This window comes from Apium graveolens, chromosome 9, assembly GCF_009905375.1.
Source record: "Apium graveolens cultivar Ventura chromosome 9, ASM990537v1, whole genome shotgun sequence".
Taxonomy (NCBI): domain Eukaryota; kingdom Viridiplantae; phylum Streptophyta; class Magnoliopsida; order Apiales; family Apiaceae; genus Apium; species Apium graveolens.
The window spans coordinates 99,109,548-99,128,257 of NC_133655.1; the positions used below are offsets into that span (position 1 = coordinate 99,109,548).

General features: G+C 33.0%; 1 pseudogene; it reads right to left on the bottom strand.

The window, feature by feature from the left end:
• Positions 1-2,860: 2,860 nt before the first annotated feature.
• Positions 2,861-11,074, bottom strand: LOC141685429 (zinc protease PQQL-like; annotated as a pseudogene).
• Between the last annotated feature and the right edge of the window lie 7,636 nt (positions 11,075-18,710).

Consider the following 18,710-nt stretch of genomic DNA (forward strand, 5'->3'; position numbering starts at 1 on the left):
GAAGACATGACGAATATAGAAAATATGTAAATGATAAACACATAACAACACTTAGCAAATATTCAATTTCATTTCAAAATACTATATGAATCGGGTCTTTATTCATAAGTGTCTCCCACTAGTTTAACTAATTTTTTTTCAACCCCCTAAGTGAAAATTAAGCATTCATAATGCTAGTGGGAATAGGGATCCTACATTCCATCACACAACCTCGACTGTGGCACGAAATGTCATGTGATGTTCAATAGGCAGACAACTCTTGTCAATTACATCTTATGTTATTCCCTAATATAAGTTTAGCCTCTTGAATAATTGAGTCACGGCTGTGGCATGACAAACTCAATATTCTAAGTCAAGTCTAACCCAACATTTCATACAATTAAATCAGTCTCAACGGCCCACGGCTGTAGCACGTACCGACCTTTAGATTCTAATTCAATGTACACATCTCTATGTAATAGACAAGTATTTCTTATTTCGAAATCAAAGCCCTCGGCTGTAGCATGAAACGATAATGATTTAAAAATAAGAACCACTTTCTACCATGTTGGAAGGCTATGACCGACACAAGCCCGTTGTGTCATTGGCCAATTACTACTTGATATAATTTAATTTTAGAGGGATTATATTACGTTACAATCATAATCATATTATAAAGAGATTCTTCCTTTTAAATTAAATATTTCAAATCAATAATCGATAATCAGATGATTCCCAGATTGGGTGGAGCATTGTCAAGAGGCGTCACTTAATAACCCTTTCTTACAGATAGAAATCTATTGTTGACAGAATCATCCTTTCTCTCAATATTCAAAATTCATATTCAATTACGTGTTTCATAAACACAAGAATCTCATGATCGTATTCATAATATTTATTGTTAAGGCAAGAAACGATTCCTATTCTAGATTTTCTAGACACTACAAGAAAAAAGTCCATAGACATCGGTTTTTGGCCGATGTCTATGTTGTTTGGCAACCGATGTTGATGTCGGTGATGTCTATTCTAGACATCGGTCATAACCCGATGTCTTTACTTACTTAGACATCGTTTCTGGCAAAAAAAATGATGTCCATGCATTGTTTTTTTACAAAAAATGTTAGAAATAAATAATTTAATAAATAAATTACACCTATTACAACAGATTAAACATATTACGAGCTATATTTTTTTCCACATAGACATCGAGTATTTTCATTTAGGTGATGTAAAATCAGATATTAAACATCGATTTCTTTAGTGAAAGGTGATGTCTATATCGACACATAGACATCAGTTTTATCCCAAACAAAGTGTTGTCTATGTTTAATTTAGACTTGAACATGTCAGTCTTTGACATCAATTATTCATCTAAAAGCGATGTACATTAACTTTTTTGACATCAGTTTTTCTTCTTTAAAAGTGATGTCTATATTGTCACATAAACATCAGTTTTATCCCAACCAAAGTTATGCCTATTTTCAATTTATACTTGAACATGGCAGTCTTTGACATCAGTTTTTTATCTAAAAGCATGTACATTAACTTTTTTTGACATCAGTTTTTGTTCTTTAAAAGTGATGTACAATTGCTTTTGTAACTAAGATATATCAAATATACGGAACTTGCACTCAAGTAAACTAAAGAAATAATAGATTTGAATACATGCTTAAATACATAGTCTGGTCCTTTATCATCATCAAAATAAACTGCATCTTACATTGAAAAGATACTAGTTTGTTTTCTGTTATGCCCATCAATTCATCATCTATATATTTTGGTGAAGCATCTACATTCTCACGAAGACTGGATCCAAGTTCCCGCTGTGTTTTAGAGTTTTGTCCACCAGTTGATTTCTGCAACACGTCTAAATAGATGCATGTTCCAGCTAATTCTTGGCGAAAAAGATTTAAAGGTGGCCTGTAAAATAGTGAAGTACGATGCTCAAGGTTTTTATGGAGTATACCCAAAGTCAAAGCAGGGACAGAGAAAACATATATCAGTGTGCGGAAGTTCTTTATAGTTTATACCTCTCAGCAGAAATGTGGTGCATTCGCGATCTGAGATTAGTATATGAATTATAAGATGCAGCAAACTCTAAGATAGAGAACAATATATCCATGATGCTGATCTTTTGTGCGGTCTTTAGCATGGCCCAGTATTTCTTCTGCAAATTTAAGAGCTAATTTAAAAAACTGTACTCTCAGTTTTTCTTTCAATGCTATACTTTCCCCAAGATGAAACTATTAAAACTAGTGCTCTCTCATTGTTCTAGCTTATTAGAGTATAAATATGTAGATAAGAGTAAGTACCTGTAGTTACAGACTCTTCATTTTGTATATTGACCTCCATGGAATCCACAATATCAGAGAGCTAGGAAATAAGATGGTATTAGAAAGTACACAAGAAGCTTTGATGTAGGAAAAAAAACAAAGGCAATAAAATAAGAAGGATAGCTAGTAAAACTGTTTTGCAACTATTTCTAGAAATATTGTTTGGGTGAATTCATATCAGAGAAAATTTAGACCATACCACCTATTACTCAGCTACAACGAAAAGAACATATATGATGCGACCAAACACAAAAAAAATCAAAGTTAAGAATTTACCTTTCTCACAGAGAGAAGCAACTATTAAGCACTGCATATCTATTGAACTCCGTTCATTTACATCCCGTCCATTTTTTATAATTTGGAGAGAGTAGATATATGACATCAAATTGAAAGGATAATATAGGAGAGCTGGGCAACAATTTAATTATTTAAAGTTTACAACTGGTAAAATATTATCACATCAGTAGTGCGGTGCATAGGACTACTTCATGAGCTGATATATTTATCCAAGTCGAATTGGCCAAAACGTGTAGAATTAGTTTTTCACACTAAACTAGAGTGAAATTATAGGGAATAATTGTGGATATATATAAGAAAACACTAAACATCAATATGTACTCAAGGGGTAATATAGTTTTGTGCAACTGCGCTTCATAGTCGACAGCAATGACAGGTTCATCATGAAGAAAATGCTGGAAAAGAAAAGGTTGAGTAGGAAGGTCAAACTTGACAACAACAAAGAAAACATTAGACAAAGGCAGAGAAGTAATATACTTGGAAATACTCATCTCGCAAGCTGGTTGGCTGCATCTGATCCCGCTCCAAATAGGCAGATTCGATTTCTGAAAATAACAACGCCCGAGCAATAGCTATTTCACGCTCAGAAAACCCATGTAGCCGAACCCTTGCAACCTAAAAGATAAGAAATCAGTAGAGGAAATATAAGAAAGACTTAACAATTTTATAAAAATGCACACCTCAGTAAGCATTGATTCCAAGGCCTCTATAGTTCCTTTCTATTTGCAAGATGAAGTCATTATATAGGCCTTACTTGGTCGAACAAGGACATCAGCGGAAGCCGAGCATGAAAAATATGGTAGATCCTTCTTGCGAGATATCTTAAAGAATCTTTGGTTCAAAGCATGAAAGAACATGCACTCTACAAGTAATTCCCTGTAATCTCTTACAGTCCTCAGCTCCACCACAGGCATCTTACAACTTACCATCACTGCAGACTATTCAAGGCCAATTAAAGATAGGAACTGTCTGACTTATTGCATGGAAAGGATCATCCAACATGAAAATACATGGTTAAAAAGAAGTGTAGTTAAAAAAGATGCACAACAAACTAAACCCGGCAGCTTCAGATTCTAACAAACATGAATATCGTGGCTCTTCGTGTGAAGGAACCAGAAAGTGTGGTATAGGAGGAGGATCAGATGCTGAAATTTTATTCCCGAAATTCATCTTTATAAGCTCAACAACAATCTGTTATATCGATTATGACGAGCGAGGGAAGAGAGAATTAGATAATTAAAAAATAAAACTCAGCACTATTAGTCGTCGTGTTTCAAAGGAATATACTGTATTATTAAGCTAGCTGACATGATTGGATTTGACACAATTCATTCCAAATACACACAGAGATTCTTTCCAGGTTTAATTTGACCAACTGGAGATTTTTTTCACTCTGGTGAGAACATATATATTAAATACACGTCTGTTATGAAATATCAAAGTATGCGATAAATAGCCATATTTGAAATCTAGACCTGTGTATCAGCGAAATCTCCAATTGCTACAATAACCATATTTTTCAGATGATACCATTTCCTGTAGAACTGTTTCACAGTCCTAGGAGACACAGTTCGGATCACCTTTTCCAGTCCAATGGGTAAACGCTCGGCATACTGCAACCATTGATGAGCATATATGATGTATTCATATAGATATAGATGTATTGTTCCCACAATCATGCTCACAATAAATTACAACTGTACCCTAATTCAAACAGGAAACACCAAACTCATATTAAAAGTACTACGATAAAAAGAATTGATCACCTTACTTTCAATTCTTAAGCTAATAGTGAGCATGCCAATGCAAAAGCACAGATAAGGTTCATTCACAAATAAAAAGGAGCACAGAATGAACTTGTACAATACAATGAGGATCACATACATATAAGCTTAAACCGACATACTAAAAAATCAGGATTACTAAGCACGTCGATCAGGATCTGTTTTCTAATTAAGCTAAGAGAATGTTCGACAAGTGCTAGATAATAGCTAAAAATATTTGGAATTACAAGTGCCAACAACTAGACCTTTGAACCTTCCATCATGAGCGCCCAATGTGCCTACTACATCCTTCCATTAGCATTTCTAGTACCTCTATACTTTTCCAGAACTGCTCCTCTTTCTTTCTCCAAATCATCTGATGATACCTGAATCTGTACTAGGCATAAGGTTGAACCTATAAAGATATATGATAAAATCTTAAATTATATAAAAAAACCAAAACGTCACTATTACCTCTGAACTGAATTCAGCCTGTATAGATATAGCCTGAGGTAAAACTTCAGGCTTGTCAACCGGAACAAACAGTTCATAAACAGTTTCATCAGAAGATGTCACTGCATTTTGACAAGCCCTAAATTATGCACCAACACTTTCAAGAAACTTTATAATATCATGATTAGTGTACTTGTTAGTCGCACTGAAAGCAAGATGCTCAACAATGTGCGCAACTCCGCGCTCTTCCTCCTCTTCCAACACCGAGCTGCCATATAAACTTGTCCAATTATAAAAACAACCCAAATAAACTGTGTATGCAGGAACTATAACAAACAAGTAAACACTTTTCACTGCAACTCCCTTGATTATACCCTAGATTTCATCTACAATCAAAGTACCTTAAATATAAACCAAAGATTACCTCAAATAATAGTTGTATCATATAGAAAAACAAAATTAATAAATTAATAAATGAAAGATAAATCCAAGTAAACGAAAATAACATGCTAATTATTACCCAAACCATATTCCTTATAACCAACAAAGAGTATTAAAATTAAAAACCCCAATTTAAAAAATTAGGGTTTCGATTTTAAAAATCCCCAATTTAAGAAATTAGGGTTTTGATTTTAAAAAACTTAACTGTTAAAGCAGAGAAGACCATAATAGTATTCATGTAAAGGAGACACCAAGAGATTGTTAGCAGACCGGTGAAGGTGATTGTGATGGTGAACCCATCGGACCTGGTGGAGATGGTGGTTATTAAAACAGCAGAGCAGGTGGCGGTGGCCATTAGAGTAGCGAAGGTTGTAGTGGTGAGAGACGAGTGAGAAAGAGAGAGAGAGAGAGAGAGAGAGAGAGAGAGAGAGAGAGAGAGAGAGAGAGAGAGAGATAGAGAGATTCAGTGGGGGTTGAGAGACGAGAGAGAGATTTACCTTTTTTGTTTTTAGTTTCTCTGGACAGGGGGAATAATTGGCAATCAAACGAGGGAAAATTTTGTAAAATTTCACTAAGGGGGGAAACAAATTGAAGTGGCCCGCACTGATTTATTTTAGAGAACTTTAGACATCAGTTGTTAAATAATCGATGTCTTCAAATAACAAAGACATCAGAAAAACACGGGGTGATGTTATTACCTCTTTTAACATCAGTGGCATCCGCAACCGATGTCTAATGTGTGATGTCTATTCAACTTTTTCTTGTAGTGAGAGCACGCCTTAAATTGATTTAAGTTCACCTAAATCTATCATCGCATGGTAAATATAGGCATATATCTCATATATAAAATTAAATAAACAAGTAAATGTAAAGTGCAATAAAGTAAATGTGTTTGGTTATGGCCCCATCTTATGTGATCTTTATCAAGCTCATGATAAAGATCAAGGTCAATCTAATATGGTGATGGAAATAAATACAACTACTTATTACATAAATCTTCTTGTATGCCTCGTCTTCTTCTTTGTATCACCTCCATTGGATAGTCTTCTTGAGTCTTCAATTACATTACATGATTGAAAGTAAAACTAATCTAATGAACTTACAAGAATGACTCGAGTTACATTCGAGATTTATGATTACAAGGATTGATGACATGCAAGTCGTATTTAAAACCAAAACCAAAACCATTACACTAAGGTCGAAAGGCCATAACCATCCACCATGCTCATACAACACATAAAAGCAGGTTAAAACACATAATCTGATCTTAACATATCATATTATCCATGATCTAATCAGAAAAAGAAAATATGACAAAAATCAGAAAAATCAGAATCAAATCAGAAAAATAAGAATCACTGTTTACGGGAAGTAAACGACGTCAAACGCCTTACAGATGAGTCGCTGATAGCTTTAGCTATCAGTTTTGTTCAGACGCTCGTTTACCTATGGAATAGGGTATTCGTTTGCGTAAATCGGACACCAGACCCAGATTTCAGCAAATCTGCAGCAGCCAATTCAAAATACGTATCTAATATGATTCTCATAATTAGAACAAACATAAATCATGTATATATCAGTATATATACAGATTACATAATCATCTTATGATTATACAACTCACATTAATATCATATATTCAAAACCATACATATATAAACATATTATATCAACATCAAATCATGGCGAATCACATACATGCTCATATATCGAAAACAGTTAAACACATAAATGAATTAAAAACTTTTCGCAAGTAGCTCTGATGTCATTGAAGGGTTTTGAGCACACAAACGCAGCGAAAACGTAAATTTGAATCTTAAAAAAACTGAAACCCTCCGCAGGATCCATGCGAAAAATAATATTTAATTCGTAGTTCAATATATTTACCTTAAGAAGTTTTACGTTAATGGAAAGATGGAGGTCTTTAATGGCGATCCAAAAATGATGAACAGAGATCCTTAACAGCTGCTCCTCAAGTGTGAAGCATCCACCGGTATCCACCAAGAAAACGATGTAATGAAGGAGGAGGAGATGGAGAGAATTAGGGTTTTGTAAATCTTTTTGGTTGAGGCAAAAATAGGGTTTATAATAGTATATTTATAGGCAAAATTTTCAGCTGGAAATTTTCCCATAAAATATTATTATTATTAACCCTTTATTATTCTCATTAATAATTAAAACACTTTTTAATTATTAATCCTTTTTCTAAACACTTTAGAAATAATTCTTTCTCTTGATTTAATTTCCAAAAATTAAATTCTTAATTAATAATATTAAGAACCTTTTCTTAATTAATTTATAATTAATTAAATCTCATTTAATCTATTATTAAATTTGCCAATTAATTATTTATTTTATAAATAAATAATTATCAGTCATAATTAATTAATTCCTCCACCATTAAATCATTCTCTTTTATGGTGTGACCCTGTAGGTTCAATATTAAGCCGGTAGTAGAAATAAATAATAATCAAACTATTTTATCATTATTTATATAAATTCTCTAATTCATTAAATATGATTAATTAATTAATCATATTTATTCTACATCGTGAGGGATACTTCTCAGCATATCGCGACTATCCAGATAATATGAATTCATTGCTTAGAATACCAAGAACCTATTCAGTGAGTAGTTACCGTACAACAATTCCTTCTACCCTGCAATGTCACGATTAAATACAAGGCATGGAACTTGTGTCAAACATATCTTATTTAATCACTTGCTTTCTCATTCACTATACTTAGTTCTATTTAATGTAAATTAGAAACTCCTTTCTAATTTCATTCACTCTGGCCAGAGATTCCTAAACTAACATAAGTGGATCAGCATTGAACATTCTCTTCCTTCACTGGAAGGGGTAGATCCTTTATTGATCATACACTATCTTCGTGTACAAATTCCTATACCCAGTAGAGCCCTTATAATTGTCCCTTGAGACTAAGAACTAAATCAAAGCATAGTTCAATGTACACAAGATGACTATGATGACCTCAAGTCTAAGGATACTTGTACAACTATCACTATGTGAACAACTGTTGACATGTGAGTGAACTCCATCAGTTGTTCAGCTGTGTGAGTCATGTTCAGTGAACTTATTCTATAATAAGCACCTACATACTAGCTATAGTGTCACCACACAAATGTCTATGAGAACAGACATCCTTCATAATGAAGCAAGCATAGCATGTACCGATCTTTGCGGATTATTAATTACCAGTTAGTAATCCTACGACCAAGAACTATTTAAATTTAGAGTTATCATCTTTTAGGTCTCATTATTATGATCTCATCACAATCCATAAAAACCTTTACTCTAAATTGTGGTATATCTTATTTAAACATTTAAATAGATAGAGACCACAATAAAAACAAAACAAGCCTTTTATTAATATCAATTAAATCAAAACAAATTACATAAAAGTTATTCCTAAATCCTCATACATGATTGGACTTAGGACATATCTCTTTCAGTTTTGTTATCATCAAGTTTCTCTTAATTTATGGCTACAATTCCAGTAGACATAAATTGGGGGAGATTGTTAGGAATATGTTGTGTACTTGATGATAAGCTAAACAAAACACCTTAGTAGATTTAACTTAGTAAATTTTGTAGCACCCGATGGATATTCAATTATAGTCCCGACGGATGATTCAATATAGTCCCGACGGATGACCAGCTGATATCCATTGGGTGAGTAGCTTATGTAGCAATAAATTATGTAGCACATTTCAGCAAACAACTTTGTATAGTTTCTGTAGTATCTTATGAGTCATGGAGACTGCTAGTAGATGTGCAGAATAGGTTGATTAAATGTAAATATAAGTTGTCTTGTAATTCTGCACAAATGAAATTGAGTCAAGTGATAAATGGCTACCCGACGGATGATTAACAAAGCTACCCGACGGATGATCAACAAGGCAACCCGATAGATAAAAACATGTACCCGATGGATGATCAATTCAAACATATGTTGATAGAGTCAATGCAGTCACATGCATTGGGTGTTTGCAAAAGGAATGTGGCAGCCTGTTTAACAGGAAATGAAGAACAAAGAAGCATTACCATTTTCATGCAAGTTAAGAAGATTTTCAAAGGTGCTGGAAAAGAGTAGTATAGCAGCATGGAGTTTGACTTGATAGTTTCTATTTTATTATCATGTCTTATTACCATGTAAACTTGGTGGTATATAAACCAAGTGTAGCTAGTAGAACAAACAACCAAGCAAACACTTTTAGAAGAGAAATAGAAAAGGCTGTAACTGTTAAGAATTTCTCTGTAGTTTGTTTGTTCACTTGTAAAGCAGCTGTGAGATAATTTATTCTTCACAGAGTTCTTAATTTGATATATATATATATATATATATATATCTGGTGGATACTTTCAAATCCACCAGAAAGTTTTAAAGACTTGTGTTTTTATTACCTTGTGTTTTTGATTTATTTAACCTGTGATTTCGCACCTTGCAAATCAAAACACTTATATATATAGTTTGAGTTAGAACATTTTATAGTTCAAGAAAAAGGTTACTAGAATTACATTCAACCCCCCTTCTGTAATTATTGCTGCATTGTTATGGACTAACAGGACTGGTCAAACAAAGCTCGTGTTGTCTCAAGAAGGTGCCTGTGTTTACGTTCGACAACCCCATTTTGTTGTGGGGTGTAAACACAACTTGTCCGGTGAATGATTCCTTTAGTACTATAAAACACTTGTAACCTATTAGAAGCAAACTCTAATGCATTGTCTGAACGAATACACAACACCTTGGTTTTGAACTGATTCTCAGCAAAATAAATAAAATCCATTAAAACTTGTACAACTTTAGACTTGAATTTGATGAGGTGAATCCACATATATCGACTATAATCATCCACTATAGTTAAAAACTGTGTACAACCATTATGATTCTTTGTCTTATACGGACCCCAGACATCTACATGTAGTAATTCAAGTACATTTGAGGTCTTAATACTACTATGAGGAAAAGAGTTTCGAATTTGCTTAGCAAGAGGACAAATATGAAAAATGCCGGTTCTTGTACGTTCTTTGATATCACAGTCAGGATGCAAGAACTTTATTTGTTGAAATGGAAGATGCCCTAACCACAAATGTCATAGTTTGGTCTTTTCAATAGCAGCCACAGATACGCAAGCCTTAACATTAACCAGTCTTCGAGGAGATAGAGCATACAGTCCATTTTACAGATCACCAAAAAGCATTGGAGGATCTTTCTGCAAATGGTCTGTAGTATACACTGATTGTTAGTAAAAATCAATTTTGAATTCATATCCTGGCATAATTTGTGCACAGAAATAAGCTTGTAGTTAAATTCAGGAACGTGCAGTACTTTATTCAAAATAATCTTGTCAGTCATTTTGATTGTGCCTATATGTAGGAATTTAATCTGTCTTCCATCAGGAATGGTGATTGAATTTTCATCATTAGTGACAGGATAAAAGGATTCGAATTCTTGTAAATCTGAACAGATATGGTCAGTGGCACCACTATCTAGCAACCAATGTTTAGAAGTAGAAAACATTAGGCAGATATTACCTGCTAATAAAGCATGACCAGTTACAGAATCCTCCCTGCTTTCAAAAATAGATTGTTTTCCTTGAAGTTGCATAAGGTGGTGATATTGTTCTGTGGATAACTGATTAGCATTGTGATCTTTGACATCAGAGTCATTGTGAGAATCTGGCTGATTGAGAACCATAGCAGCAACTTTCTTATCTTTGATTGTCTTGAAGTTTGGTGGGAAACCATGAATTCTGAAGCATCTCTCCAGACTATGTCCAGGCATTTTGTAATGTGAATAGTAATAGTTATTTTGTGGCCTTTGATTTCTTTTGTTGAAGTTTCCAGTCAAGCTTCCATTTCTCTGATAATTGTTAGGAATTGGTGGTCTAACTCTTTCAGTCTGATAAGATTTCCCTGGACCATATTAGAATCTTCGATTGTCTTTGTTTTGTATCAACCAACAAAGTGAATAGTAGTAAACTAGACCCTAGAGCTTCTCCATCTGTTTTCCTTGGATATGCCACAATACAAAAAGGATATAAGGTTCTGGATCTTCATTTAAACCAAATTCTTATATCAAGAGATGTCATTTTCTTTGAACATCATTTTCCTTATCACATTTTGTCTAGATCATCTACAGATTCCGCATACCAAAATGCTTTCTTTCTTCCTTCTTCTACAAGTTCTCAGGATTTGTATTATGATGTTGATGAAACTTCACATCATACTATGCATCAAGATCTTTCCCATTCCACATATCAGTCTTCTGATACTGATAGTACACGTTCTAATGAATTCTCATCATCATCTACTTAGTTTCATTCATCTTCTTCGATTACAGATCCACCTGTCTTAAGACTTCAACTAGGACTAGGAATCCTCCTAGTTATTTGTCCTCGTATCATTGTAATTTGAGCAGTCTTGAAAAATTACAATCTCAGCACTGGTGTAATCTAGTGACTTATGATAGGTCTCCCTCGTCTCATAATTAAGGCTTTTAGCTTTCAATCACAATAGTAGCAGAATCAAAAAATTATGCTAAATCCACTTTACAGCCTATCTGGATAGAGGCCATGCAGAAGGAAATTCAAGCCTTAACTACTAACAAGACATGGGAGTTAGTTGACTTACCACCTGGTAAAAAGGCAATTGGCTCCAAGTGGGTCTATAAAGTTAAATTGCATTCAGATGGTTCCTTAGAACGGTGTAAAGCTCATTTGGTGGCCAAGGGATACAATCAAAGGTATGGGATTGATTACGAGGAGACTTTTTCTCCTATCATTAAAATGAGTTCTCTTCGATGCCTTATATCATTAGCAGCAAATAGGGGTTGGTCTTTATATCAATTGGACGTAAAAAATGCATTTTTACACGGTGCATTGTTGGAAGAAGTTTATATGCAGGTTCCTGCCGGAGTTTCAAACCCATTTAACAAGGTTTGTAGACTCATTAAGTCTATATATGGCTTGAAACAATCTTCATGAGAATGGTTTGCCAAGTTACATTCTGAACTCATTATTTTAGGTTACACACAGTCTAAAAATGATTATAGTCTTTTTATTAAGCGCCAAGATCAGTGTATCACGATCGTGGCTATGTATATTGACGACATTATTGTCACTGAGAATCAGGCTCCAGAAGTTCAGTCTTTGAAAGATCATTTAAATAATATTTTTGGTATCAAGGACTTAGGATTATTACATTTCTTTTTGGGTATAGAGGTTGGATACGTTCCAGACGGTATTGTTCTGAGTCAACGAAAATTTGCCAAGGAAATTCTTCATGCTTGTGATGTAGATTTCTCAAAATCTGCAACAACACCATTACCTTTACCTACAAGACTTAGTGTTTCTGATGGTGATTTATTATCAAATCCAGAATTATATCGTTCTTTAGTTGGGAAATTGAACTACTTGACCAATACCAGACCAGATCTGGCTTTTGCTATTCATACCTTATCTCAGTTTCTACATCAACCTCGAACTGGTCATTTAGCAGTCCTACATCATACTCTTCGTTATGTATTTCATACATCTGATCAAGGTATCTTGCTCAAGGCTACAGATACACTGACTGTACAGGCTTTTTCTGATTCTGACTGGGCAACATGCCCAGATACTAGACGTTCTATAACAGGCTATTTGATCCTATTTGGACAATCACCTGTTTCTTGGAAGTCAAAGAAACACAGTACCATTTCACGTTCTTCCTCAGAGGCTGAATACAGAGCTATGGCTGTTGCAGCATCTGAAGTCACCTGGCTAGTTCGATTTTTAGAAGAAATGGGAGTCACAAATCTTACTCCTGTCATATTATACTATGACAATCAGTCTGCCTTATACATTGCAAAGAATCCCGTTTTTCATGATCGAACAAAACACATAGAAATTGATTGTCATTTTACACACAACAAAGTGATGGAGGGTCTCTTGCAGCTATCCTATCTACCTACGAAGCATCAGCTTGCAGGCGTTTTGATTAAGACAATTCCTTCTCCATATTTTACTGAGCTTTTGTCCAAGTTAGGAATGTCAGCACCACATTCTAACTTGCGCGGGAGGTAATTGAAATACATCCCGGATGGATCTTTTTATCTTACTCATTCCATACTAACAACTCTGTATATAGATAGAAATAGTTAGTTAGATAGAGATGTATAATAAGATGCTCCAAGTTAGCTTAGTAAGTAAGTTTTGTATATTTTCATTTTGGTAAAAGTTCATCTTCTACATTTCTTGAGGATTTCTCATAGTGTTCATTTCAAAACAAACAACAGATTCATAATCAGTATGTGTATAGATCCATGGGTATAACTATGGTGTGTTAGGATAGTGTAATCTAGTTTCTTCACAGAAATACCTTTAACAATTACTTTACTTCTTCTGATTATAATATAATTCCTCGTATTAGCACGTGTGTAGCTATTTAGTTGCCTTCGATTTATTAATTACTAGTTTGCATCAATAAATTACCTAAAATCTGCAAGCTAATAATTTTTTTTTTTATATTTCGGGTTTAGCTCCTACAACAAATAACAAGTCATTGTAAATAGGCGAATCAGTTCCTTCAGAACTTACAATAGATACTGAGTGATTAATAATAACTCTAAAAGGACTTGTCTTTTCATTTCAGCTATCGCAATCGTCCAGATCCTAAAATTTTTGTTTCCAAACATTTCCAGATTTGCATTTGCTTATGCATGAATAAACAAATAATATAGATAACTTAATGCCGAGCAGAGGAAGTTGATATGTACCAAACACTGTAACTTACAGTCTCAGGTGTATTCGTATATATAAAATTTGAGTTATAAAATTTGAGTGTTGGAAAGTTGTCAAATAGAAGTTGAATACTAAAAATAGAAGTTGATATCTTCAAAATTAATAATGGCCCATTTGTCAATCTGAATTTTAATTGAAATTTTGGATTTAATTATATTGTTTGGAAATTTGGATTTGAATTTGAATTTCATTTGAAATCCAGACATTCAAATATTAATATAAACATGAGAATTTGAAATAACAACTCAAATACCGTCATTTATTTTACAAATACATCTCATCTTTTTTAATAATTATAAAAATGTGGGTTAAATTTTAATTGTTATATAACTCATGCATATACATGTAAATAATTACATTTTTTTACTTGAATTGACTAAAAGGTCCCAAATAATATAATATACATGACAATAAAATTCAATTATCATTATCATGATAAATCCACACTTTTGAATTAATTTTCTCCTTAGAATTTCAATGTGATACTTGGTGACTTAATTTTTTTTATCTCAATCTATTCTCTCTCTTCATCAAAAATTCCAGTTAAATGTTACTCCTCGTCCTCCCAATTGTTATCGTTTCTTGTCCGGCACGCATTTTAAGATGAATAGAAGGTATAGTTCTATAACTTTTTTTTAAAATTTTTTTTTTTTCTGAATAAAAATAGAATGTTTAAACTTTTATTCAGAAATTTTAAATTTTTAAAAAAAGTTAAAGAACTATATTTTTTCTTCATCTTAAAATGCGTGTCAAACACTCTACCAGAAACGATAACAATAACAATTGGAAGGGACGGATGGAGTTGTTTTTTATTACCAAGATCTAATCCTAAAATATGTTGTTCGTCAATAAGTTTTTATTAATTGGAAACTAGCTATAATGCTGCCATATGTGACCTAGACATAACTTTATTATTAATCTTACTATTGCTTAGCCAAAAAAAGTAATATAAAAATATTGAAATTTAAGTAACTAATTATTTAAGATAGTAAAATAGTAATATATTAAATATTATATTTAAGTAAAGGTTAAACATGTCATTTAAAAATATGAAATGGTAAAATTAACTATGATTAACTTAAAATGGTCAAAAAAATTAAAAATGGCACATGTTTATAAATAATATTATAAATGGATATATTCATAAATGGGGTTTTAAAATGAAATATATTCATAAAAAACCCAATTAATAATTATCCAATTTTTAATTTTTAATTCCTGCTTAATTTTACCGTTAGTCACTTATTCATGTTCAAAACCTAGAAAATAGTAAAAGACTTTCCAGAATTAAACGAAATCGGCATGCAGGTGTTTATGTATATATAATTGATATGTCAACTATTTAGCAGTCCAACTTATGAATATGCGGCATGCACGTGTTTCTGTATTTAGTATCTATATATAATTATAATTAGAATTTTCTGTTATGTGTCGACATAATCTTTAGATCTTCGTCAATATTTGTTAGGTAACTGAACTAATTTCTACATATTTAGAACTCCCATTTTACGTCATTTATTATGGTATTCTGCTTGCGAATTCTATATTTATTTTACTTCTAAGATGAAGAATATAGATGATGCAATGGCTGATTAAGTAGAGGTCTATAGAGCTCTTTAAAAATCATTTATTAATAGGCCTTAAATTATTTATATTTACTAGCTTATAACCCGTGCAATGCACGGATTTTTTTAATATTATATAATTTTTAAAATATAAATTAAACTACAAAAATTAAAATGCAAAATTTGTTTATTTAAATTTTTTTATATGATATGATTTGATAATAATCATACAAATGCACATGTATTAGCAAAAAATCTAACGGTTCATATTAAATTGATAGTACGTGGATCATAACTATCTTTGATAAAATACTCATTATACATATTATATAATAAGAATATAATTTGAGTTTTTTATTTAGTGGTATTTAAATTTGAAAAAATAATATGAATAATTGAAATATATAGTATTATTATTATTTTTATGTGTGTTAACGAAACACAAATATTTTTTAATTAAAATGATAAGTTTATCCCGATTCAACCCGATTCAATATTATATGAATCACATTTAGTTTTATTTAAATTTTTATCCCGAGACGTATTATAATAATCAAATTCAACTAATTATATTTATTTTAATTTTATTTAAAGCTGGATAAACATACATTTTTTATTAACGCAAATAAATAGTATATATATTATTAATTTTAGATGGTCGATTTTTATTTTGATTAAATCATGTTTTACCCTGGATTAGTTTTATAAATTTTTAGCATGGAGGATTAGTAAAAAAAAAGTTAACCCGGTACCATTATTTCGATTTACGAATTACCATCTCATATATTTGTTTAGCCGATTCATTAGCAGGTATACTTTTATTTTAACTTAAAATCAATTAAACCTACTAAATTCAACTGATTATACTTATTTTATTTTTCAATTTATTTTAAACTCGACTAATAGTACAATTTTGTTATAATTACGATGAATATTGTATATTATTTTGTCTAATATCAATGTTATTACACTGATAAACGATTATATCTATTTAAGTTTTGAAAAGGGTATTATGAATAATATAAAAACAAAAGCAATCACGTATATCATATAATACATGTGATTGCTTTTTGCTGATGATTCGTATTTCTTCAATAAAGAGGAAGCCAGTATCGTGCTCGAGCTGTTAGAGACTCGTGAAAAAGCATCAGGCGAGCAGGTGAACAAAGTAAAATCAAAATCTTCAATTTTCTACGGCACAAATGTCATTCTATACAACAGACAAGCGATATATCATTTGATTCAACTGTCAGAAACAATGAACACTCGACTTATCTCGGCTTACCTAATGTAATTGGGAGGAATAAATCAGCACTCCTGGGTTATTTGAAAGACAAAGTGAATAAGAAAATACGGGGTTGGGAAGCCATATGTCGAGATCGAGTAAGGAGATACCGGTGAAGCATGTAGCACAAACTCTTCCATCATATGCAATGAGTGTCTTTTTACTCCCTCTAGAAAATACAAGAAATATTGAGAAAAGTATGACGAGGTTTCTGTGGAATTCGTCTCAATCAGTTAAGTAAAAACTTAGTTGGATAAGATTGGATAGACTATCTAAACACAAGTACTATGCTGGGGCCATGGGATTTAGACACTTTAGAGACTTTAACATTGCAATGCTTGGAAAGCAAGTATGGAGTTTGGCTACAAACCCCAACAGTCTGGTGTCGAGAGTGTATAAAGCCAAGTATTTTGCTAACTGTAATATTCTTCATGCGAGTTTGGGCCACAAACCTGAGCTTCATATGGAGAACCCTGCTCGAAGCAAAGAACCTGTTAGTTGACGATATAAGGTAGAGGAATGGGGATGGAACAAAAATCCAAATCCTAATTCAGCCATGGCTACTTGCAAAGGAACAACCGTATATTACTTCGAGTGCAGAGCCCTTGCAAAGTAAAACAGTGGCTCCAATATTCTGCACTGATAAAAAAGCATGGGACTTGGAAGTGGTAAAAGACGTGCTCAATGACAGAGATCAAGTGCAGGTCCTATCTATCACATTAACTGAGTCGAATGGCGAGGATAAATTATTTTGGAGATTGGAAGACACTGGTATCTACTCGGTCAAATCCGCGTATAAATCATAGAAAGGCAATTAAAATGATGAAGAGAATGATAAAATTTGGCAAATACTTTGGCATATAAAAGCTCCTCCGAAGACTCTAAACCTTGTCTGGAGAGTTCTCTCAGATTTCCTCCCAACGCTATCTCAACTTCATCAAAAAAGAGTTGATGTACAACCTATTTGTCCAGTTTATTAACAGGAGGTGGAGTCTATTTTGCATAGCTTAGTGTATTATCACTTTGCGCACAAATTTTGGTTGTTAGTGTTTCCAAACATTTCTTATCAAGGAATCACATGTTTTAAAACATGGCTATCCCTAGTGCTGAATGCAGTTGATATAAGGAGGCATGCTGAAATTATAACGCTTTGTTGGTCACTATGGAGATCAAGGAATGACCTTGTCTGGAAGCAAAAAGTCATGACGGTTAACAGGACAGTTGCAGCAACAATGCAGTACCTTGCATAATGGAGAATAACACAGGACATGTCTTTTGTTACTCCTCTCCAACTTTTTATTGTTGGAGATGGAGCTAGTACCTGAGTCAAGTCAAGCCCCAACCGAACATAGTCAAATTATCAGTTGATGCAACGGTTTTTGAAGATAGAGATGGTAGTGGTTTTGGTTTAGTGGCCAGAAACTGTAAGGGTGAACTGATTGAAGCTAAAGCAGTCTATCGCTCGGGTGTGATGTCACCTCTTATGGCAGAAGTAATGGCCTTTAAAGAGGCATTGAGTTGGCTGGAGAACCGAGGATGGTATGATGGTACTGTGGAGTCTGACTGCTTAGGAGTGGTACAAGAAATCAGGAGTTGAGTGACTTTGAGGTCATATTTCGGATTGATTATTGAAGAATGTCGTTGAATGCTTGAAAGGTTAAGCAATATTAAATTATTTTTTGTCAAATGAACTGCTAATATGGTGGCCCATCAATTAGCAAGGGAGTCATATATTTTGTCAGGTCGTATCTTTGATAGGAGTTATGTTCCTATCTCTATTAAAAATTA